The sequence below is a fragment of the Coccinella septempunctata genome, chromosome 7, assembly GCF_907165205.1.
Source record: "Coccinella septempunctata chromosome 7, icCocSept1.1, whole genome shotgun sequence".
In the NCBI taxonomy this organism is placed as follows: domain Eukaryota; kingdom Metazoa; phylum Arthropoda; class Insecta; order Coleoptera; family Coccinellidae; genus Coccinella; species Coccinella septempunctata.
Genome location: NC_058195.1, coordinates 32,469,297 through 32,494,910, shown reverse-complemented (window position 1 = coordinate 32,494,910; position 25,614 = coordinate 32,469,297). Strand labels below are relative to the sequence as shown.

The following is a 25,614-nucleotide window of genomic DNA, read 5'->3' as shown; positions in this document are numbered from 1 at the left end:
AGCCGTCCCAAAAACTATACAATCTGTGACGTTTATCAAAGAGACCGACTGGCTAGAGAGCAAAAAAGGGGACAGTGAGTGGCCGCTGCGGTGGAGCTGAGTTATTTATGAGTAGAATGCGGCATCTTTGATTGTTTTCCATCTGGCGGTATTCCCCTTGTTTCTGGTTAAAATGCATTTTTATTCGGTACTTTGAAATAAACATATGTGAATTGTTTGGCGACCAAGCGCAAAAAGCCGCCTTTTCGATTTCACTCTAAAGCCTAGTTCTCAGAGCTTCGTAGTGTCGCCAGCGACAGTTCTCCAGCCAATCAGAGCATGTAAACAAAACTTCCCCTGACCCCTTCCTTTTCATTTCTGGTTGTCGAGAAGTGTCGCGACACGCCCCTTTTGTAGTTGAAATATTCCAACTACACCTCGAATTTCTGCGACAATCACAAGTAAATATAACCTATTTGTCAGCCGAAAAAACAGTTGTTTTTGATTTTAGATATTCTTTTCAGTATTTTTTAATCATGGTATATTTTCCATCTAAGTTCAGGTAAATATATGAAACACCAATGATAATTATCACGGAAAAAGAAAATATTCTTTCATTTCATATTTATTGTTTATTTCAGAATGGAGTTTTTCTACAAGTATACAGCTTTATATTCGTGGCGAAAGGCGAAATAAAATAAGGAGAAGAAGGTGGATTCACTAGACCACTGCGGCAGATAGGTATTTAACTTCCTAATGAACCATGGGAGTTCACTGCTATATACTCCATGAATATTCATTTGGCCAATCCGTAATAGATACATGAAAAGTAAGCTAATTTCACGTTTTGAAATGAGAAATATGTCAAGATTTCCTGAATCAAATTACAATTTTCTTTCAGTGAATACAAAAAGTGCCTATTTCATTGAAATTCCCAAAACAAATCAAAAAGTAGCTGAACGTTACTCCCACAAAATAAACAAGATTGGAAGTTTTGATCCATACACCATTTAAGCAAGAGATTTACGAGGTTACAGTCCTGATGGAATATGATGATATTGTGGTTTTTCTAGTTTTCACAACTAGTTTTTAAACAAATCAGCAAATGAAAGCATTCAAGCGCTTATCAGCCTACAAATGCTCGCATTATATCTGGGTTTTGCTGTTTGAAACAAAATATTATGTGAGAAGTTTTTCAAAAAAGGGTCAGTACAGATGAATTGGTGTACATGTAAAGAAGGGAATAATGACCATTTTATGATAAAATGCTGCTATGAGGCTTGTGAAATATACTGGATCCGATCCATGCGGAAAGTGTTGGGCTGACCATTGTTCCTGACCATTCGTTCAGCAGCTTTTGTACAAGCAATTAACACATGGAACGAGTATTTTTTTAAAATGTATATACCTAATATGATGTAATGTGGTTGTATTAAATAATCTCGAATAGATGCACTGTTCTATACAAAAGGTGTATTTACTATAAATATAAAACAGAAACAATATGAAAATATAATTGGTTCAAAAATAGGAACAGTATAAAATTATATCCAGTAGAAAAATATACAGCATAAATATAATGAGGATAGAATATAACCCATATATTTGAATAGCTCTTTCAATAGCATCCAATAATTTTAGTCGTCTCTTGTCTCGAGTCATTTGAGTAAAACTTCTTATCTTATACTTTCTCTATTTCTTCGACCAAAATATGCAAGAGGATGGCATAATTCTTCATTTCCTCCCAAAATACTGCTTGACTTGCCCAAATTATTGAATACTTTCATGGTCTCTGTACTAACTCGAAAATTCATTTTTGAAAAGATATATGTAATATAAATTCAAAATAGAATAGAATTTTTCAATCGTATTTGACAATCAGCTGTTTATGACAGCGGAGAAAACAACACGTCATGTGAGAATGTAGGAAGGAGTGGGGATTGTCGCTGGCGACACTACGAAGCTCTGAGAACTAGGCTTAAAAATTAATAATGTTCGCTTTTGAAGAAAAAATATTTGGTGTGAAAAAATTGGTATCGTTTTATCAACTGATTTGCCGCCCCCAGAATGTGCAGGATGCCCTGTTTGCCGGTCCTGACGGCGGCCCTGATCTTTGGAAGGCTCTAATGTAATGGAAACCGATTTAAATTTTTTGATTCTGTTTTCATATTCGTGAGAAATATTCTGACCATAATAAATTTCAACAATTTCGCGTAAGATTCTTTTTCATGTAAATATGAAGTGTTCGTTTCTTGAACGCAATTGAAAGTAAATCGAAATATTCGAAGAATGAAACTAAATCGCGAATCGAGTCGCGAACTTTGCAGGTTTCCCGCTAATTTGAAATTTTTTTTCAGAATCTTCAACATATTTGGATTCAGCACCAAAAAATAATATGTCACCAGAATCAGTTATTCCAAAGATCACACACAACTCATCACACCATATTGCTGAAAAATCACCTTAAATGCCTTGTATCTCGCTTATGCTTCAAAAACGGGATATACAGGGTGTTTCATCATAAATTGGACAAACATATATAGTCAGTAAATGACACCGCGAAAATCATTTTTGCCTTATGACATATACCCAGTTTTCGAGGCATAAGCGAGATATAGGGTGTTCAACGTCGTCTTTGAGCAATATTGTATTGAGCGTGGTCGGTTATGTAAAAACCTCAGAGTAACAGTTTCTGGTCACATCTGAGTATTTTTGAGTGCTCAATTCAGAAAAGACGAAAAACTCCGAAAAAAAAATTTACAAAATGGCGGAAAACCTGCAATGTTCTTGATTTTACTTTTCAGTTCCCAATTTTAATGTTATTTTCATTTTCTGAATGAACACAATTTTCGAAGTATATCTGTGCAAAAATTTTCTCATAAATCGAACAAATCTTTTTTACGTCTACAGCGATGAAAAAATTCCACTCGAAATTGTTGAAATGTTTTCCGATTGTACTTAATCTTATACGTAACACGAATATTAAAACAGAATCGAAAAATATCGAACCGTTTCTTTACTGCAGCCGTCCAAATATCTCGCAGGAACCTCTAACATAATCAAAAAAAAAAAAAAAACTGTTATTTGTGAGGCCCAAAATTTTTAAATTGAGCTGTTGAAACATTCCAGATAATGCGAATTTATGAAAAAAAAAATTTCAATGAAACTTTATCGGGAGTCGAACCCCCGATTTTATGTTATTACCCTCACCTCTGGAATGTAAATTGAAACTAATCTAAGGATATTAACTTTCGTTACCAAGCAACAGTTATTCACAGAATTTGACAGTGCATTCGAATTTGAGATACCTTGATACGAATTTCTTTGCAAACGAAAATGAAATAAGCCATTTCGGAAAAAAATTAGGTATATGGTTCACGTCTATTATGAAGCGAATTGTTCAGGGAGAAAAGCGAGAGAAATTTACCGCCGCAGATTTCCAAGCCGAACTTTACCCAACTTTAAAACATTCACAAGCAGCTAAACACCCAATTTTACTGCCGAAAAAAGCTGCTTTTTCTCGATTAATATGCAATCATTTCCATTTGGTTGCACTGCATTCCGGGATCAATACGACAATGAATGTAATCCGACAAAATATCTGAATACTTTCTCTAAGAAGTCTGGTAAGGGCAAATATTAGAAAATGTCTTACCTGAACCCGATTTAGAGGTAGAACATTTCAGCCTCTGATGGCACCTATCCTGCATCCTGCATCCTGTGTGTATTTGCAGACTAGAACTTGGTTCTCTCGCTGCTATCGTCTACTTCGTTTTCCAGTAATTTTTTCTGTTTCATTTTGAATAATTCTCGGTCAACTTTTCACTTTCTGTTCCTCCTCCAGGTTTTCTCTCAACCTGATTCTTGGTCTCTTGATTCTTCGTTTTTCGTATTATATATGTACATTTTGTATTCATATTGGGTGTCATTCCATAGAAAATTGAAGTACATAAATTGATTTATTGCGCACATGCTTATCTGCAGTTTCTGCATATGTTAATACCGATTGTACATTCAGTCTTAAATAAATCATCAGCTGAAGCATTTGTCTATTTTCTTCGAATTCGATATTAATTTCAAGTCGAGAAATCTAACAATTGGCGAAGAGCATTTAACAAGTTGTGTTAATATCGCGTATTTTGTTGTGACGATCAATTGATCAAGAATATGACAGAAACAGACGCGAAGAATCCACGAATGACCACGTTGATCGGACATCTGCGAGAATTCGACGTTCAAAACAACGAATGGTACATTTTCAAGCCACGTTTGCATAATTTTTTCGAGGCGAACACAATTGTGGACGAAGGAATGAAGAGATCAGTTTTTCTGAACATATTATCAGAAGATTCATACAGACTTCTCTCCAACCTGTGCCTACCGAAAAAACCAGAATCCCTTTCATTCAAGGACCTAATTGAAATTTTCAATAAACATTTCGGAGGTCAAATATGTTTTTTCGCAGAAAGATTTAAATTCTACAATGCTGTGAAATCACCGCAAGAAAGTTCGAAAGATTGGGCAGCTCGCATTCGCAGTTTAGCCGTCCATTGCAATTTCTCCGAGGAACTTCAAATGGTGCTACGAGATCGATTCATTATGGGTTTAGAAAAAGGACCAATCCGAGATCGTCTCTTCGAGGAAGCAGAATCCATAACTTTCGAAGATGCCATAAGGATTGCAGTCAGTAAGGAAGCTTCAAGTATGAAGAAAGAAGGTTCAAATCCGCCATTTTCACCCAAGCAGGAAGGTCAAATTTTCCAACTGCGCAAAGGAAATGGGCAGAATTTTCCGACGTCATCGAAGAAGCCGACGTCACGAGACCAGCGTACTCCTTGCGAAGTATGTGGAAATAAGAACCATTCAACTGCGCAATGCCGCTACATTGATTGTAATTGTCACGTATGTAACAAAAGGGAAAAAGGGCCATATAGCACCAATGTGTCCATCAAAAAAGAATAAGAATAGTAAGAAGTATAATCAACAAAATTTTCTCGACGATAATTTTGATACTATATTTGCAATCAACGAACAGACTAGCGTCAAACCATTTACTGTTGATATTTGCATTGAAGAAAAACATTTTTCATTTGTATTAGATACTGGTGCGAGTATTTCAGCAATTTCAAAAATTTATTAGGAAAAAAATTTTTCACATCACCAATTGATTGACTGTGATATAGTTTTACATGTTTATAACGGCGATAATGTGAAACCTTTAGGTTATATTGAACCTGTAATTTCATTCAAAAATTTGAAGAAAAAGGTCAAACTAGTTGTAGTTGACAATGGTGGTCCTCCAATTTTGGGAATGAATTTTCTTTCAATTTTCAACATTGACGTAAACAACTTCATATTTAACATTGACAATATTGAATCTCACCTAATTGAATTATATCCAAAATTATTTGAACCAGGCTTAGGCACTTTTAATAAGTCTAAGGCAAAGCTCACTTTGAAAGATCCAGAAAATGTACAACCTAAGTATTTCAGACCATGGCCAGTACCATATGCACTCAGAGAAAAAGTTGAATTTGAATTAGAGCGTTTACAAAACCTAGGAATAATTGCTCCTGTTGATTATTTTGACTGGGCAACTCCAATTGTCCCAATCATAAAAAAAGATGGAAATATTAGGTTATGTGGAAATTTCAAAATAACTATTAATCCATTCTTAGAAAAGGATGAATATTCTTTGCCAATCGCTCAAGAACTTTTCGATAAGCTCGGTGGAGGTCAGGAATTTTCAAAAATTGATCTTTCTAATGCATACTTGCAACTTCTATTAGATGAAGAATCAACTAAGTTAGTAGTCGTTTCTACTCATAAAGGTTTATTCAAATTTCTCAGGCTACCATTCGGTGTATCACCAGCATCTAAAATTTTTCAGAGGAAGAATCTTTATTGACCGGTATCGAAGGTGTTGTCGTTTTGCAGGATGATATAGCGATAACGGGTAAAAATAAAGAAGAACACATATATCGATTGAAACAAGTTCTTTCAATTCTTGAAATTTCAGGTCTGAAAATTGCTAAAGAAAAATGTAAGTTTTTTGAAAAATCTATCGAATATTTAGGTCATATTATTGACGGCAACGGAATTCGACCATGTCGTTCGAAAATTGAAGCAATTGAAAGATTTACAGTTCCAGATAATATAACGAAACTGAAATCATTTTTGGGTTTAGTGAATTATTATTGTGGATTCATTCGGAATTTGTCTTCAATTTTATTTCCCCTCTATTCACTTTTAAAAAAACAGGTGAAATTCAAATGGAGTAAAGAATGTCAGATCGTATTCGACAAAGTTAAAACACTTCTCACCACTGATGAAGTATTAATTGCTTATAATCCTTCATTACCTCTTAAATTAGCTGTCGATGCATCAGAATACGGAATAGGTGCTGTTTTGAGTCACATTATTGAAGACAAAAGTGAAAAACCAATTGCATACGCTTCACGTTTACTAATGCAATCTGAAAGAAAATATTCACAATTCGAAGAAGAAGGATTATTATATTCGGACTCAGCAAATTTAATCAATATCTCAATGGTAATAAATTTACATTAGTTAGTGACCATAAGCCACTTGTTCATATTTTTAGTCCACAAAGAAATTTACCTCAATACGCTGCAAACAGAATACGCAGATGGGCAGCTATTTTATCGAATTACGATTATAAAATCGAATATGTCAAAACTAATAAAAATCCAGCTGATTGTTTGTCTCGTTTACCTATACCAGATGAAAAAGTTCATACAAATTCAGACTTTGACGTTATCGGATTTGTAAAAAATTCTTATTCAAGTATAAGTTTCAATAAAATTAGAGATTACATCAAACGCGATAAGTTTCTGCAAGAAATTAAAAAATTTGTCGAAACCAATCGGTGGCCAACCAGAGTCCATAAAGATAAAAGATACAAACCATTTTTATGTAAAAGATTTGAAATATCTATTGAGTCAGGATGTTTAATATGGAATAATCGTGTGATCATACCTGAAGAATTACAAAGAGAGATTTTAAATCAAATACATTCGACACATTTAGGAATAGCGAAATTGAAGGGAATAGCGAGATCATATTTTTGGTTCCCGAATATAGACAAAGAAATAGAACGTTTAGTCAAGACATGCGAGAGTTGTAAAATCAATAGTCAAAATCCACAAAAATCCGAGTTAAATCCTTGGCCTTACCCAGAAAAGGCATGGGAACGTTTACACATAGATTTTTTCGGTCCATTAAAAAATAAATATTTTCTTATAATTGTAGATGCGTATACAAAATGGTTAGAGGTATTTCCGATAAATAATATTACGGCAGAAACAACAATAAAAATCTTGAGATCAACATTTGCACGATTTGGATTACCAAGATTAATTGTTACAGATCAAGGTAGACAATTAGAATCAATAAAATTTAAAGAATTCATGACTAAAAATAACATAGAACATATAGATGCTCCGGCTTACCATCAGTCTTCAAATGGTCAAGCAGAGTCATCCGTCAAAATTGTAAAATATTTTTTAAAAAAGGTTTTAGATTCTCCTTATAACGATTTGGAAACAGTATTGTCTAGATTTTTATTTGATTATAGAAATTCAATCCACACAACAACGGGTATGAAGCCATCAGAATTAATGTTCAGACATAAAATCAATGACAGATTCAGTTCAATATTACCATCCACTAGTTCACAAGATAAGGTCGAAAGGCATCAACTTAAACAAATAAAATAGTATAAAGGTAATCGAAAATTAGAATTTGTCAATGACGACAAGGTGTTGGTAAGGTCTTATAAGGATAACAAAGAATACTGGGAAAAAGGTGTGATTAAAAGAAAATTTGGTAAAGGTGTTTATTTAGGTCGAAATAAATGTCTTGTAAAGAAATATTTGGATCAGTTAAAACTTGATCACTCATCTAATATCTCAATACCCTTATCAGACGAAAAAGAACAATCGCCAGACAAAAATTAACGATTAAGTTTACCTTTAGCTTTAAGAAGAGAGAAAAGATATGTGAAACCTATTGATAGATAAAATTATGAATGAATAATGTTCGTTAGTTCTTAGTAAAGTTTTAAATAGTTGCATTTTGAAAAATTTTGAATTGTAAATAGATACTTTGTATTTAGTTATATAAGATTGAAGATATTATATATGTATGTATTTGTATATATATTGGGAGTCATTTCATAGAAAATTGAAGTACATAAATTGATTTATTGCGCACATGCTTATCTGCAGTTTCTGCATATGTTAATACCGATTGTACATCCAGTCTTAAATAAATCATCAGCTAAAGCATTTGTCTATTTCCTTCGAATTCTATATTAATTTCAAGTCGAGAAATCTAACAGTTTTCGTCATAGTTTACAGTTTCTCTTGTACTACTGTTTTCATGGCTTTCCATTCTTTCGTAGGCTCTTTTTGCCAGTTCTGTTATGGGTTCTTTGATTGTTGTGGTTCCTGTCATCTCTCTGATCTCTTTGTCTGTTGTGTACCACTCTTCATCTAGGGCTTCTCTAAGTGTCTTGGTCTGAATTGTTTCCAATTTTTTCAGCTGATTCATATTCATTATTAAAATTTCACTTCCGTATATCATGGTCGGTCTAATGATTGCTTTGTAAAGTCTTACTTTCAGTTCTGGGTCCAGTTTGCACTTTCGGTTTATAAGGAGATAGAGATGTCCTTCGATAATGCTTTGACTTTTGCTCTCATTTATTTTCATTTTCCATTTCCTGTACCATTTGGTCAGTTTGTCAATGTGTCTGTAGTTTTTTGGTTGCGCTGTTCTCGGTTTTTCCTGAGCTAGGCTGCCGTATCGTCTCCGTAGAGACCTAATGTGACCTCTTGATTTCTTGGTATGTCGCTTGTAAATACGTTGTATAGTATGGGTCCCAGTAAGGATTCCTGTGGTACTCCTGTTTCTATATTTTTTATCTCCGATGTTTTTTCGTTAATTTTCACGTAAAATTTCCTATCTGTCAGGTAAGATTTTATAAGTTTGACGAATGCTTTCGTAAGGTCAGCTTTCAATATTTTATGAATGAGTCCTTGATGCCATACTCAGTCGAATGCTTTCGATATATCCATCAATACTGCTGCTCTAACTCCGCCTGGAGCATCGTCGGGTGGATTGAGTAGCTCGACGGTGCTGCTGCCGGTCCCAAGCCCGGATAAAGGAGGAGGGTTGTAGCAGCAGGCTAGCTCCCTGCTATACGTAAAAATTTCAACTTGCTAAAAAGCCTAAACAGCGCCTCGGATGTACGGACGGATCTACTGGCAAACGACAAAAGCAAAGGAAAAGGTTAATGAGTATGGGAACATGGAATATACAGGGAGTTAGACAAAAAATAGACATCGTTGTTTCGGAGATAGGAAAGCTTGGAATGGATGTGGTGGCACTAACTGAAACAAAGAAGAAAGGTACTGGTACTGAACGTTTTTTTTTTTTTTTTTTTTTTGTGTAGCAGGGGGAAAATCTGCAAACAGACGAACACACCCTCTCCTGAGGGGGAACAGTGTGGGGATTCTCACTCTCTGAGCTCGAGACCCACTAAAAACCCTTAACTGCTTCTTCATAGGTTCCGGGCATTTTGCCTATTAACCAGTTGACTCTTATGGTTTCTGGACTCTCACACGATCGTAGTCGTGTTGATATTTGTATGCTGCCTATAGCTTTTATAGGTTAAGCTCTTCTTTGGTTACATTTAAATCCTTAACTGATCTCTCGGTCTTCGGTGGTAGGTTCTTGACCTTCTAGCTTCTTCCGTTGGATCGTAGTCGAACAATCTTCGTAGTTCCTCATTTGGATGTTGTTTGGCTCTGTTGAATATCCTTTCCGCCTTTCTCTTCATAAATTCTGTAACTGGTTCCCATTCCAAGTCCTTGTAGATTTGTTTGTTCCTAACAAACCAGGGTACGTCCATCGCCATTCTAAGGAGTTTATTCTCAGTGGCCTGTATTTTCTTGATGTGGGTCTTGGCTGCGAAGCCCCATGCCGCCGAACCATATGTGAGTTGTGGTCGCGCAATTGTTTTAATCATCGTCAACTTGATGTTCTTATTCATATGACTTCTTCTGCCTATGAGTGGATAAAGTTTACTCATTGCGGCTTTTGTTTTATCAACTGCACATTTGATGTGGTTTTTCCATGTAAGTCCTCTGTCAAGCGTCACTCCTAGGTATGTTGCTTCATTTTTCCATTCAATCTCTTCTCCATCAACTTCAAGGTTTTCTTCCATCCCCAATCTTCTCTTTTGCAGTAATATTGCTTGAGTCTTTCTTCCATTGATTTGTATTTTCCATTTGATGCACCATTTGAGTAATTCATCTATGGCTTCCTGCAGTCTCCGGTGTATGATCTCTGGGCGTCGATGTCTGAACGCTATTCCTGTGTCATCTGCGTACAAGGTGAGCATATTTCTAGCATTCTTCGGGATATCATAGACGTATATTACGTAAAGCAGAGGTCCAAGTACCGATCCTTGAGGCACTCCCGCTTCTAATTGTCTGGTTTGAGAGGTTGCTCCATCTATTTTCACATAAAAGTTTCTATTCCTCAGATAGTTCCTTATAATCTTGCACAGCTTGGTCGAATATCCTGCTTTTTTCATCTTGTAGATTAGGCCTTCGTGCCATACTCTATCAAAAGCTCTCTCAATATCCATCAGAACTAATCCTGTGGCCTGTTTGGTCTGCATTCCTTCGGTGACGTATTCTATGAGCCGTAGTAATTGGAGTTCAGTCGAATGTTCTCATCGAAATCCAAATTGTTCAGGTGGAATTATCTTCAACATTTCTGTTTCCTCATTCAGCCTTTTAGCGATAACCCTCTCGACGATTTTTCCTAGTGCTGATAGTAGGCTGATTGGTCTATAATTTCGAGGAAATTTCCGTTCCTTTCCAGGCTTGTTGAAAACTATCATTTCTGCAGTTTTCCATCTCTTTGGGTAGTATTCGGTCCTCATCACTCCGTTTGTTATATTCGTCAAGGCTGCTATTCCTTTTCTAGGCAATTTCTTCAACATATAATTCGTTATCTTATCTTCTCCCGGCGCTTTCCTGTTTTTCAATTTCATTATGATCTCTTTGATTTCTGTTGGTGAAGCCGGTTTTGGAATGGTTTCGGTTTCCGGTGGTTCCATCATCAGTTCTTCGTTTGCCTCCACTTCTTCTTCTAGATCTTCATTGTCATCATCATTTCTGTAATTTATTCTGGCTTCTCTCTCAATTGAGTCGGCCAGTGCTTCGGCTTTCTCAAGTCTCGTATATACCATTCCGTTTGCTCCATGCAGTGGAGGTATAACTGTCCGTTCTCGTCGTAAGCGTTTTTGCATTTTCCAAGCCGAGTGATCTATTGTATTCAGTTCCCTTAATCTCTGGTGCCATCTGCTATTACGTAGTTCTGTTAAAGCATTTTTCAATATCTGGCTATGCTTATTCAGTTTCTTCTTGTCTTCTTCTCTTTTTGTTGTTCTGTAGATTTTTCTGAGTCTTCTGTTCTTTTTTATAAGTTCCTTTATATCCCTTGGCGTATCTCCGTGTGAATGTTTCGGAATTGGTTTCCTTATTCTCTTGGTGCTTTCTTCATAGGCTTCTTTTATTTGATTTTCCAATTTTTCAACTGCTTCATCTAATTCATCCCGGGTGTTTATTTGGGGAATTTCCGTGATTTTCTCCTGAAGTAAATTCTTATATTTCTCCCAGTCTGTGCGATCCTTGGTTTGTGTCTCTTCTTCGTTTCTTGGGCCATGTCCCACTATGAATTCTATGGGATTGTGGTCTGAAGTTCCGTCTTCTATTGTATCAATGCTGATTTCTTCAGTGATGTCTTTCATTACGACAATGTCCAGTACATCAGGTAGTCCATTTACTCTTGGTATGTAGGTCGGTATATCAGGTCCTATTACAACTGCATCAAGTTTTTCAGCATAAATCTTCAGTCTTCTTCCGTTGGTATTTTCCACTCTACTATTCCATTCCTGCGATTTGCAGTTAAGATCACCAATTATGATTTTAGAGTGTCTTCCTTCTAGTAGCATTTTTAGATCCTCTTCCAGCATGTCCTTATCCGGTGATTTATAAGTTGAAATAATCTTCACTTGTCCTCGATGTACTGAACGAGTTGGTGATTACATCCATATATATAGCGGAGTTCCGAAGGAGGAGCGAGCTAAAAGAGGAGTGTCCATTTTAATAAAGGCTACACTGAAAAATAAAATAACGAACTACGAAATGGTCGATGAGAATATTATGACGGTGAATATCAAACTACTTCAGCATAATATTACCTTACTGGCAATTTATGCCCCATCTGATGATGAATCGATCGCTTATAAGGAGTCTTTTTTCGAAACTCTCAATGATGTCATCGGCAGAATTGGGGACTCTAGAGAGATCATTATGATGGGTGATTTCAACAGCCGAACAGGAAGATCGCCTGACAGTGATATCATAGGTCCATATGGAGAAGAACAAGGCAATGATAATGGCAACAGGCTCATACAATTATGTGAAACCAACAACTTGAAAATCACTAATGGTTTCTTCCAACATAGGGACATACATCGATACACCTGGGTGCAGCCAACACGTGGTCTCAAGTCAATAATAGATTACTTCATAGTCAAGCAGAAGCCGAGCATTCAAATAAATGATGTGAGAGCATTAAGAGGAGCTTTTGGTGGTGGGTCAGATCATTTCCTCGTGCGAGCCAAAGTATTCTTTCCATCAAAATATCAAGTGAATAATAGCGATAATCGAACTATTGGCTTACAGAAACTGTCAAACCACGAGTATAATCTTGATAGCCTCATGCATGAAAGTACAGTTGCATTATACCAGCAAAGACTGGATAATAGCCTGCTAACGAACTTTCAAGGCCTCACATTCCATGAAATATATGATAATATCATTTCGAGTATAAAAAAAGCAATTTATGGTGGAATGATGAGATAGAAACTTTGGTGAAACGAAAGAAAAAATTATATCTGAAATGGTTAACCACAAATAATCCAGATGATCTCCGACATTACAAGATAGTTAAACGTGAAACGAGAAAGTTAATACAAAAAGAAAATAATGAACTTTGGGATAAAAAATGTCACGATGTGAATACCTACATTGGTGGACGGAGAAACACGGAGGCCTGGAAGTTTATTAAATCGGTGCGAACATCTCATAAAGAAAGAGAACACATACAAATAATAGATACCGAAACTTGGGTGGATTATTACAAGAAATTACTCACTGAAGATAGGCAAGAATATATAAATGAACCAACGACAGAGAGAATAGGTATACAGGGTGAAACTATTGAAGTAACTGAAGATATGGTAAAGAAGGCTATGAGGGGCTTGAAAAATGGTAGAGCTTGTGGACCTGAGGGAATATACGCGGAGCTTCTGAAACACGGAACCGAAAAATTGTACAGTATGATAACTTATCTATTCAACTTATGCGTAAATGGTCACCCTATTCCCGACGAATGGAAATCTGCGTATATGATATCAATTTATAAGAAAGGTAATAGGAAACGATGTGATAACTACAGAGGACTATCGATAACAAGCACATTTAGTAGATTGTATGGAAAAGTGCTGAGAGATCTCATTGAGGAAGAAACAAGGGGTCAGGAAGAGGAAGAACAAAGCGGTTTTCGTGCTGGAAGAACATGCAGTGATAATATATTTTGCCTCAAACAGATTATTGAGAAAAAAACAGCAACCAACAGGGAAGTTCATATCACATTTGTAGACTTACACAAAGCTTATGATACAATTCCAATAGTAAAACTCTGGAAAGTATTGGAGGGCACGAACATCAATCACACCCTTATAACAGCTGTAAAGGATCTATACACTGGGACTAAATCAAGAATCAAAGTAGGAAAATATGTAACAGATGAATTCCTTGTAAATAAAGGTCTGAGGCAGGGATGTTGTTTGTCCCCAACATTGTTTAAATTATATGTAGCTGCAGCCTTAAAACAATGGAAGAAGAAAGTCTGTGGTATGGGAATAGAGCTCGGTAACATGACCCTCTATACTTTGCAATTTGCTGATGACCAAGCTGTTGTGTCTGGTGATGGAGATGATATAGAATACATGATACGCAAGCTGATTGAAGAATACGAAAAGTGGGGTTTGAAAGTCAACTTAGGAAAAACCAAATATCTTTGTGTCGATGGGGAACCTCGTGATCTAACATTGAATAGTGGTGAGATAATAACTCACTGCCTGGACTACAACTATCTCGGAGTAATTTTCGACTCGACTGGAACGGACAACAAGGAAATAGAGAGAAGAATAACAACAGCGAAAAAAGCAATATCCTGTCTCAATGGCATACTATGGAATAAAAATATCTCCAAAAGAAGAAAATTCAATATATATGAGACGTTAGTGAAGTCCAGTCTATTATATGGGTCTGAGAATTGGAGATTAACCGACAAATACAAAAGAAGATTGGAAGCGGTTGAAATGGACGCTATACGGAGGTCACTGATGATTTCAAGGCGAGATAGGATAAGGAATGACACTATAAAAAACATGATGGGTGTTGAAGGGACCATATTGGATGACATCGAAAAAACGCAGCTAACCTGGTATGGCCATATACAACGTATGCCAGAAACAAGACTCCCAAAGCAGGTTATGAACTGGCAGCCAGCAGAACGTAGGAAAAGAGGAAGGCCTAAAACTAATTGGAAACAGGGTGTGGTAACCACACCCACTGTGGTTAAGGCCATGAGTGCTAGAGATCTACAAGATTTGGACTGGGAGAATAGAGAAAGGTGTAGGCAAGGCGTCGGACAACGTCGAAAGACGTTTTAAACCGGCATATATATATATATATATATATATATATATATATATATATATATATATATATATATATATATATATATATATATATATATAACAAAGAGGATATAAAACAGCAGCAGTATATATATATATATATATATATATATATATATATATATATATATATATATATATATATATATATATATATATATATATATATATATATATATATATATATATACTGCTGCTGTTTTATATCCTCTTTGTTTTTCTTCCAGCATTGTTTCCATTATTCTAGTGAGTTGGGTGCCGGTTCCATGTCCCTTTTCAAAGCCGTGTTGAATTTTCTGTGATTATTTTTTTTTCGTAAATGATTTTCTTCAGTCTCTCGAGTATAATTTTTTTCCTACAGCTTGCTCAGACTTGAAAGTAGGCGGTCGATATTTATTTGAGTGTGTTTTGGGTTTTCCAGGCTGGGTATCATTATAGTTTCTGCTATTTTCCATCTAGTTGGGAAACTTCTTGTTTCGAGAATGCCGTTTTTATCTTCTCTAGTGTTTTCAGGGGGATTCTTTAGTGTTATGTTATCAAATCTGTCCATTTCTGGTCCTTCTTTAGGTTGAGGTTTTTGACTATCGAATGAACTTCGTCGCTGGTGACTTCTTCGAATTTGTAGTTCTTCTCCTATCAGTTTTGCTTCATTTTGTTCTGTTACTTCCTTAACGAATGTTCTGTCCTGGATTTCATTCGATTTGTATGATCCTTCCAGTAATTCGGCGGATATATTCGCTTTCTCCTCATCTCTAATTATTGTACGGTTGTTAGTTTTCAATATCAAATTTGTTCTCTTTTGTTTTGTTAGTGATTTGGCTATTGCCCATGGTGGTTGGTTTTCCTCTGACAATTTTTCCAATTTGGTGTTCCATTGTTCGTTGTAGTGGGTTCTCAGTTCAGATTTGATAGTGTTAATCAGTTGGTTCATAACTGATTTTTCTTTCGTATCTAGTGTCCTATGTTATTCTTCTCTTACTGTTTTCTTTAGGGCTATGAGGTATTTGATGTGCTCTGTTAATTAAGTTTCTTTCTCCTCTTTTTCTATTTCTGTAGTTGATTCCTTGATCGAGGTTTTTATGATATCCTCTAGGTCTGCTAATTCCCGTTCTAACTTTTTCTATTAGTGATCTTTCTTAATTTTCTGAATGTTTCTTCAGTTTTCTTGAATTCTTCCCAGTTGTGTATAGTCTTTTCTTTCTGAGTGTCTTCTTCTCCGATGGTGATTACCACGGGGTGATGGTTTGTTATATTTTTATTCAAGGCAATATCTAGAATGTCGCCTTTTCCTCTATGAGAGTGCGTTTTTTCGTCCGGTGCGAGAACTTGGATATTTCTGTTCTCTGTGTATCGTGCTAGTGTTTTTCCTCTTTGGTTGGTTGCCTTGCATTTCCATTCCGTGTTTTTTGCATTGGGGTCATCGGCGATGAGTATTTTGTTTACTTGTTAAATGATGTCGTCTAGTTCTTTTTCTGCAAATTTGCATTTGGGAGGGATGTATATCGAGTAGATCTGAATTATTTCGTTGTTTTTTCTAATAATTTCGATGCCAACAATTTCGGCCGTAGGTTCATTGTCTTTTATTGGTTGTGGGTGATGCACAATATCCATTTTCATCAGAATTTCTACGCCACCTCCCTCTTTGTTGTTTCGGTCTATTCTATATGTTATATAGTTCCTCATTTTTAGATTTTTGCTTTCTTTGAGTTTCATTTTCTGAAGTAGAATTATATTAGAATTTTTCTCATCTGCGATAGCAGTCAGTTTGTCTTTCCTCGTTTTAATTCCGTCACAATTCCATGAAATGATTTTCATTCCTTTTAGTTTACTTCTCATAGTTCTTGATTGTTACAGAAATTTCACTATCTGTCCGATTCTACGGGTGTATTTGTTAAATTGTTCTTCGGTGGGTTTCAGTTCTGCAATGTCTAGCAGGAGTTTTGCGAGTTCTTTCGCTATTTTGGATTTGTTATCCTCTGTTGTTGTTTGACCAGTTTTCTTTTCTTTCTTTTTCTCGTTCTGAATTTCTCTGATTGTTTTTGTTTGAAAGTGTTTTGTTGTTCACTTGAGTACTTTTTCAGGTAATCTCTTCGTTGGTTTTCTGGGGCACTCCACTGAATTGGCTGGGTGAGGCCCTCCGCAGTTTGCACATTTTGCGGGTATAGTCTTTTCTTTTTCGCATAATTGTGTTGAGTGGTGCGTACTACACTTCAGGCATCGATATTCAGCGGTACAGTTTCTCTGTACGTGTCCATGGCATATGTGGCATTGTATAATGCTTCTTATTCTCAATCCTTCCATTTCTATGTCAATTCCTCGTATCTTACCAATTTAATAATAATAATAATAATAATCTGTCTGGCCTGTCTGGCAGCTATCTGGTAGATGGCCTGCCGGGTAGCCATCGTAACGACGTAGACGGTGCAGCCAGCCACGCCTGCTGTCCGCAGTCCTATTCCTTTTTCCTCTCTCTTTCACATCCTTTATAGGGGTGCTCTTTCTGCTCTCATTACTCTACCCCTCACCCAAACCGAGAAAGGGGAGCACAAACCCATGGAAATGGTGATAACGAGAAGCCTCGGAAACAAGTCGCTGCCTGGGGATCGTCAGGGCATGTCTGGAGCCGGCGCTGGACATGACAGCATGCGGGACGTCGGTGGCAGGATGTTGAGGAAGCGGGCTCCTGCTGCAAAAGAAGCTACAGCTCCAAAGCAACAACATCAACCAACGAGTCCAATTCAATTGCCGACTCGAACCGCTGAAGGTGCTGCGCAGGATATTCAGCCAGTGCTCACCCAAGCGGGGTTAGTTAGAAAGCGCATGAAGTGGACAACGTCCATGAATGAAACTATTGTGCGCATATATAACTCCATCACGGGACTAGGGCAGAACACGAACAACTATGGGAAAAGGCTCCATGAGGAATTCTGCAACGCCTACCCAAATCTCAATGTCACTGAACAACGAGTGGCAGACCAGTACCGCGTAATTCTGAGAAATGAACTAATACCAACGGCCCGAATCAACGCAATTAAACGAGAACTTCAGCGTCCGCCTGCAATAGAGAATAACACCAACACCTCTGATGAAATTCACATGCCTGGGCAACAACAGGCAGAAGAAACTGATACTGAAAGTCCATCTTGCAACGCAAGTGAGCCTGAACACCAGGACGATAGGGAAGGGCTCCACCGACAAGTTGACTCTGACATGAGGAGATACTTTGCCGAACTGGAAGGAACAGATCCTCTTCATCGAGTAGCACCTCCACGACTCAATACATCCAGGAAACTGTCACTTATAATCGACGTTTTACCTGAGTATCTACAGAACGGAAGTTAATTGGAATATCTGCATCTAGTTTTTAACTGTGCTGCGCTAACGACAGCGAAAACCATAGGGGCAAAAATTCGCCGAACGAACAACGATGGTCCAAAATTACACAAATTACACGCGCCAGCATGGCAGAAACGTCTTCAACACAAAACAGAAAGGCTAAGAAGAGACATTGGACGACTGACGGAGTACTTGAACGGAAATCGAGGAAGGAAGGTTGTGAAAGCTGCCAGAGAGATCATGGATAGAAACAGGACACACACAGAACGAGAGACGGAGAATGCTACAGCTCACCATTGCCTCGACACACTGAAGCAAAAATTAAGTTTGTATGCAGAACGCCTGAGGAGATATAAAAGCAACTATAGCCGGAAAAGAGACAATATTTCATTCGAAAAGTCGGAAGAAACTTTCTACCGGTCACTCACATCGTCTGATGGAGAAAATGGAAAGTTACCACCAATGGAAGCCATTGAACAATTCTGGACCGAACAATTATCAACAAAACCTCAGTTCAATGGAGATACCGGATGGATTGAAGATGAAAAATCTGAAGCTAGAAAATATGAGCCGATGCAGCATGATCACAATTGAAGAAGTAAAATCAGCTATCAGAGGACTGCACAACTGGAAAGCACCTGGGCCTGATGGATTACAGAACTTCTGGATTAAGAAACTTTGGATCATGCATGACAAATTGACCTCCGCAATAAATGATGTCATTGAAAATCCTGAAAGAATGCCAGTATTCCTTACACATGGCACAACATACCTGTTACCTAAAGACCAAAGGAATACAGAAGACCCATCCAAGTACCGACCAATCACATGTCTTCCAACGATGTACAAATTAATCACATCGTGCATTTCAAACCGAATTCACAACCATTGCGAAAGGAATAACATCATCGCCATGCAACAGAAAGGATGCACCAAAGACAGCCGAGATTGCAAAGAACAACTAATAATAGATTCAGTTATCTGCAATCAAGCATTCTCCAAGCGAAGGAATCTTTACGCTGCGTACATAGACTACAAGAAAGCATTCGATTCTATACCTCACGAATGGCTCTTGACGATCTTGAAGATTTACAAAGTGGATCCCAATATTGTTGATTTCCTGAAAAACGCCATGTCAACCTGGCGTACTAGTCTTCAAATGAAAGCAGCAGATTGCTCCATTACAACAGGACCTATTCCAATAAGACGCGGAATTTTCCAAGGAGACTCGCTGAGCCCTCTGTGGTTCTGCATGGCCCTGAATCCCTTGTCTCATAGATTGAATTCTGCGGACTACGGATTTCCCATTAAGAGCGGCAGTAGAACTATGATGAAACCGAATCATCTCCTTTACATGGACGATTTGAAACTCTTTGCATCTACCAAAAAACAAATGCATTTGATGCTGAAAATGGTGGAGGGATTCTCGGAAGACATCAAAATGAAGTTTGGACTAGAAAAATGTCGATTGCTAAACATAACGAGAGGGAAAATAGAAGATGGTACGTTCAAACTCAAGGAAGGTGCAGAAATTGAAGCATTAAAGGAAGGAGACACATACAAGTATCTAGGCATAAAACAGGCAAGAAAAATCAATCAGACCCAGATGAAGAAAGAATTAACGGAGGAGTTCACCCGAAGATTGAGAAGGATAATGAGAACTGGTCTCAACAGCAAGCATCTGATAAAAGCGATTAACACCTACGCTTGCTCGGCGCTGAGCTATTCATTTGGTATTATCTCTTGGACGACTACCGATTTAGCAGCTTTACAGAGAAAAATAAGGACGATGCTGACTAAACACAATAAACATCACCCCAAAAGCTCAATAGAACAGACAGAGCTGCCACGACATCTTGGGGGTAGAGGAATTGTTGATTTGTCCAACCGTATGTCCCAGGAAATTGAAGAACTTCGAAAATATTTCTTGAGGAAGGCAGCTTCGTCAGAACTCCATCGAGTAGTTTGTGTTGCTGATAGTTCTACTCCATTAAAGCTACAGCAGGATCACTTGGAAACCGTCGAACACTCTGCAGAAAGTAAAATGCAGAAACTGATTGGCAAACCTTTGCATGGGAGGCACCAGAACGAGGTCAACCATGATTACGTCGACATATCTGCGTCGAACTACTGGTTGACTTCCGGAAGGTTGTTTCCTGAGACAGAGGGCTTCATGCTCGCCATCCAGGATAAGGTGATTCCAACAAGAAATTACATGAAATACATCGCCAAGGATGCCTCAGTGGCGGATGATAGCTGTCGTTATGGCTGTGCGACACATGAAACTATCCAGCACATCACTGGGGGATGTCAGAAGTTCGCGGGCACGGAGTACAAAAATAGACATGATGCTGTTGCCAAGATTCTTCACCAAGAATTGGCACTAGAACACCAACTTCTAACTTCGAAAAAGGTTCCTTATTACAATTACCATCCGAATGCTGTGCTGGAAAATGAACATCACAAGCTCTACTGGGATCGCAGGGTTCTCACAGACCGGAAAATAACCCACAATAGACCAGACCTCATATTGCTCAATAAGGATGAGGACACAGCACTATTCATCGACGTGGCAATTCCAAATAATAACAATCTCCTAGATAGGCACACTGAAAAAATTTCAGAATACAGAGATCTCGAGGAACAAACCAGAAGACAGTGGAAGCTGAAAGATATAAAGACCATCCCTATTGTCATTTCATCTACAGGCCTGATACCGAAGAAACTACTAGAGAACTTGAGGAGACTTCAGTTGGACGAAAATGTTTATAAAGTCATGCAGAAGGCGGTACTGCTCGGAACGGCGAGAACTGTACGCAAGTACATGGGGAATGCAGAGGAACACCGTCTGCTCCGACAGGAAGTGCGGGTGGAGCAGGAATCCAACCTACAGCAGGGAGCCGAGGAGCGACCCGGACCCGACCACCAACACGAGACCGAAAACCTGGAAAGGGCCCCAACAGAGCTTAATCCTTTTGATATCTGGGATAAGTGAATTTTCCTCTGGAGAGGAGTGTGAAAGCCGCAAGGCTAAAGTCATAATAATAATCTTTATTTAGTAATAGATACTAGTTACAAATTCTGAATATCATCAAGTAACAAACTAAAGGTATTGCTCCTTAACATAAGAAATCAACAGTTTTCTAAAGGCAGTATGTCTGTTACAAGTCTTCAGTGCACCAGGTAATTTATTGTAGCATATGAAGCCACCAACCAGAGTGGAACCCATTGTTAAATTAGTACCATATGTCCCGACAAAAAGGCTATTTTGGTTTCTGGTGTTATACTGATGAACCTCAGAAACATACCGAGTCCTCCTGGACAGATAATCAGGCATCATACCATGTTCAATTTTGTAAATAAGATCAAATGTTTTGAATTTAATTCTCTGCCTTACTGTCATCAAATTCAATGCCTCCAACATTGATCTGATTGATGTTCTTCTATTGCATCTGAGAACCATTCTCATTCCTCTATTTAAAACTATCTGCAGTCTTCTGATGGCATTAGACTTCAAATTGAACAAGAGAGATGCACAGTAGTCAAGGTGTGGCAGAACAATGGACCTAAATAACATGCATCTAGTCTTCATTTCTATTTTACTGCTCATCCTAGAAATGAACTGAATCTTCTGTGCAAGTTTCTTTACTAAATGATCCGCATGAGGCCCAAAATCGAGACTGCCATCGAGTATAATGCCTAGGTATTTGATTGAGTCAACTTTCTTCAATATATTGTCTTCGATTCGGATTACTAATCTCTCTCCATTAATGATTCGCAATATGTTCTGCTTTCCAAAAATCATGTAACTTGATTTATTGAAATTGACCTTCAGTTGATTGTCGTTTAGCCAGTCACTCAGAAACTCCAAATCTTCGTTAAGTAAAGAACATAAAATATTGATGTATTTGCCGATTATATAGAGCATGGTATCATCAGCGAATAATTTTATTTTACAATTTTTCAGATGTTTTTTTATGTCATTTAGATATATTAAAAATAATATTGGTCCCAACGTTGTGCCTTGTGGCACGCCATGTACAGTTCCCTTGTTCGAAGATAACCCACTTTTGAATTCGACCCTTTGTGACCTGTCAGTTAAATATGACGTGAACCATGCCAAAACAGTAACCCCTCATTCCAATTTTTTTCAACTTTTTTAGTAATAATTTTCTATTGATTGTCTCAAAAGCTCTCTTGAAATCAATAAATGCTGCCAATACGATATTGTTTTTATCTATTTCTTTCAACCACTCATCACAAATATCCACAATGGCAGTCTCGCAGGAATGTTTAGGTCTAAAACCCGTGTGGCGGCGTAGTTGTACCCATGGTAGAGGAATACTTCATCTCACCATGATGGTACCAAGGGTAGCCAAACGATGGCATCACTGCGCACGACGGTTGCGATAACAGGGTAGATTATACGTCTATTGCGGTGCAGCATACGCCAAACGATGGCGCCACCGGCGACGCAACACTCTATACCCTCGACGTAACAGGCGTTTATAGCAGGCACAAACTACGCTGCTTCGGCGATTGTCGTAGGTAGCTGCTAGGGTTCATTAACCTACCTGATGAGTCCGACCCTAGCAGTGGGACGAAACAATCACCCCAAGAGCACGCCATTCTTCAAATGGCGTGAACTCACCCCAGCACATACCGCCAAAGTGGTGACCCCGACGTGATGAGGGAGGGCCGTCTTAACGACGTATCCCAGAAGGCCAGACCGGTTGAGACAATAGCTCGCTCACAATGCACGCTCCCATCTCTGGTATTTCTGACGCTACTCTAGACGCCCTTTCCCATCTTCGTAAACGGCGGTACCCTGCCTACCGTATCGCATCGCTTCCCCAGTCAGCGCCGCTGGTGGGGGAGTGTTGTGGCGGCGTAGTTGTACCCATGGTAGAGGAATACTTCATCTCACCATGATGGTACCAAGGGTAGCCAAACGATGGCATCACTGCGCACGACGGTTGCGATCACAGGGTAGATTATACGTCTATTGCGGTGCAGCATACGCCAAACGATGGCGCCACCGGCGACGCAACACTCTATAACCTACCTGATGAGTCCGACCCTAGCAGTGGGACGAAACAATCACCCCAAGAGCACGCATTTTCTCAAATAGCGTGAACTCGCCCCAGCACATACCGCCAAACCCGACTGATCCTCTATGAGAACATTATTTTCATTGAGATATTTTATCAATTGATCTTTAACTACTAGTTCTAGAACTTCTTCGTAAACAGGTAGTGTATGAATGCCTCTAAATTCTCCACAATTTTTTGCATTTGAAACTTTTTCAATTGGTATGACTGTAGATAACTTCCAAGATTCGGGAAAAATACCGCTCTCAAGTGACGCGTTAATAATATCCAGGAAACGATTGCCTGGCAGGCGTCAAATGCATCTTTAAAAATATCAGTTGTTATGTCATCAGGACCATTTGTTTTTTTAATGTCTTTTATATAATTTTTTAGTTGTTTCATTGTTATCTTCGTAAATGTCGAAAATTTGGCACATTCATCAATTTCAGACATACAGTAAAAGGGATCTTTTTTTTTAACCGTACTTAGCACAATGTCATCAACACTACTGACAAAAAATTCATTGAATTCCTCGGATATTTCAGAGGCCTCCGTCAAAATTTGATCTTTGAACTTCACATTATCTGTCGAATTAACCGCTTTATTGGAAAATAGAGATTTTAAATTTTTCCAAATATTCTCATTTGAACTATTCTTTATTATATCATAATAGTATTTTTTTTCCGATGTTCTTAGTTTCGCTGTTACTTCGTTTCTCAATTTTTTATAAATTTCCCATTGTTCGCCACAACGTGTGAAAACTGCCCTCTTGTATTGATCATCACGTTTTTTCATAAGCTGTCTAATCTCTTCATTCAACCAGTGCAATACTCCCTTGTTCTTAACGACAATCTCAGCATTGGGGCACATACTATAAAATATTTTATGAATAGAATCAACGAAACTGTCTGCCAAAATATTCACATCAGTGGGGGTATTATCCCAAATACATTTTCTAAGGTCGTTCTGGAATTCATCGGGTATATATTTATTATATAAACGTTTAGTTATGGAAGTACTAACAAGAAAAGAATTCAAAGGTCCCAAATTAATGGATATTATTGAGTGATCCGACAACATAGGAGTCAAGTGAACAGTGTGGTCCAGACATCTATCATTAGTTATGACATAATCAATAAGGGTGGAGCTGTCTTCAGTGATCCTTGTATAATCATTAACAATTTGTTTGAAACCTGACTGATCAATCATAGACTTACATTTTTCCGCGTAGAAAGAATTTTTCTTGAAGTCCAAATTAAAATCACCGACACAAACAAATCCCCCCTGATACGTTGAAAACTCCTCAAAAAACTCACCCACAAAATCCAAGAAAATCGGTGCGCGAATCCCAGGAGGGTGATATAAAGTTGTTAACAGCAATCGTTCCTTACGCACTTTTATTTCTACGGCAATAAGCCATAGGTATGATTCGGAAATTGTCGTTACAACGGTGTAAACAATTCCATATCGTAAATAAATCATCACTCCTCCAGTTCTTTTGTTATCTGATGCACAGTTAAGAGTCACATACCCGGGAATACTTATTTCGTTTGACTGTATATCGTTTGTGATATGGGTCTCACACAAAGAGATAATGTCAGGTTTCCACTGAATGAAATGAACGATTTTATTCTTATTATTAAGGAATCCCTGACAATTAAAATACACCATGTTTTTGTGATTGGATTGCTATATTTCACCAAAATTGATTTTTTTGACAGGCTGTCAACAATTCTTACGTAACAAGGTCAATTCCGATCATATGCTGTGTGATCGGTTTGCAGTTTTATGCCTAATTTTTCAACCTTCTTTGTACAGTTAATACATTTTTTTTCGGTATTTTTGCAATCTTTTGAGTCATGATCTTCTGAGCAATTGGAACAAGATCTTTCATTTTTACAGTCCTTCTGGAAATGATTAAAACCCGCACATTTAAAGCAACGGATCATATTATAATAGTCGCTTATGAAACAACTTCTCCATCCTATATTAACTTTATTCCTATACTTAATGAACTTATAAACAGAAGAGTCCACTTCCATAATTATATTCGCAGTGTTCTTTTGTGATTTAGGTTAAAACTTACGAATAATTTTCATTTTATCAGCAATATTTTCATCAATTTGATTCAAATCATTCTGAAAGACTAAGCATTCTACCAGTTCTTCGTCATCGTAATCCATGTATTTACTTTCGGCTCCTTTGATGATGATTCTCGGATTTTTCATGGAAGCATCCACAATTTTGTATTTATCGCCTAATCTCTCATTTAATTTTGTAGTAATAACATCCTTTGTTTCATTGTCCTTGCAATTAATGGCTATACCTCCACTTCTTATA

General features: G+C 37.7%; 1 long non-coding RNA gene across 1 annotated transcript; it reads left to right on the top strand.

The window, feature by feature from the left end:
• The first annotated feature begins 466 nt into the window (after nt 1–466).
• Nucleotides 467–1,752, top strand: LOC123317156. The gene is made up of 3 exons (XR_006538144.1): nt 467–541; nt 621–808; nt 881–1,752. It is a non-coding gene; the product is annotated as an uncharacterized LOC123317156 (long non-coding RNA).
• Nucleotides 1,753–25,614: the final 23,862 nt, after the last annotated feature.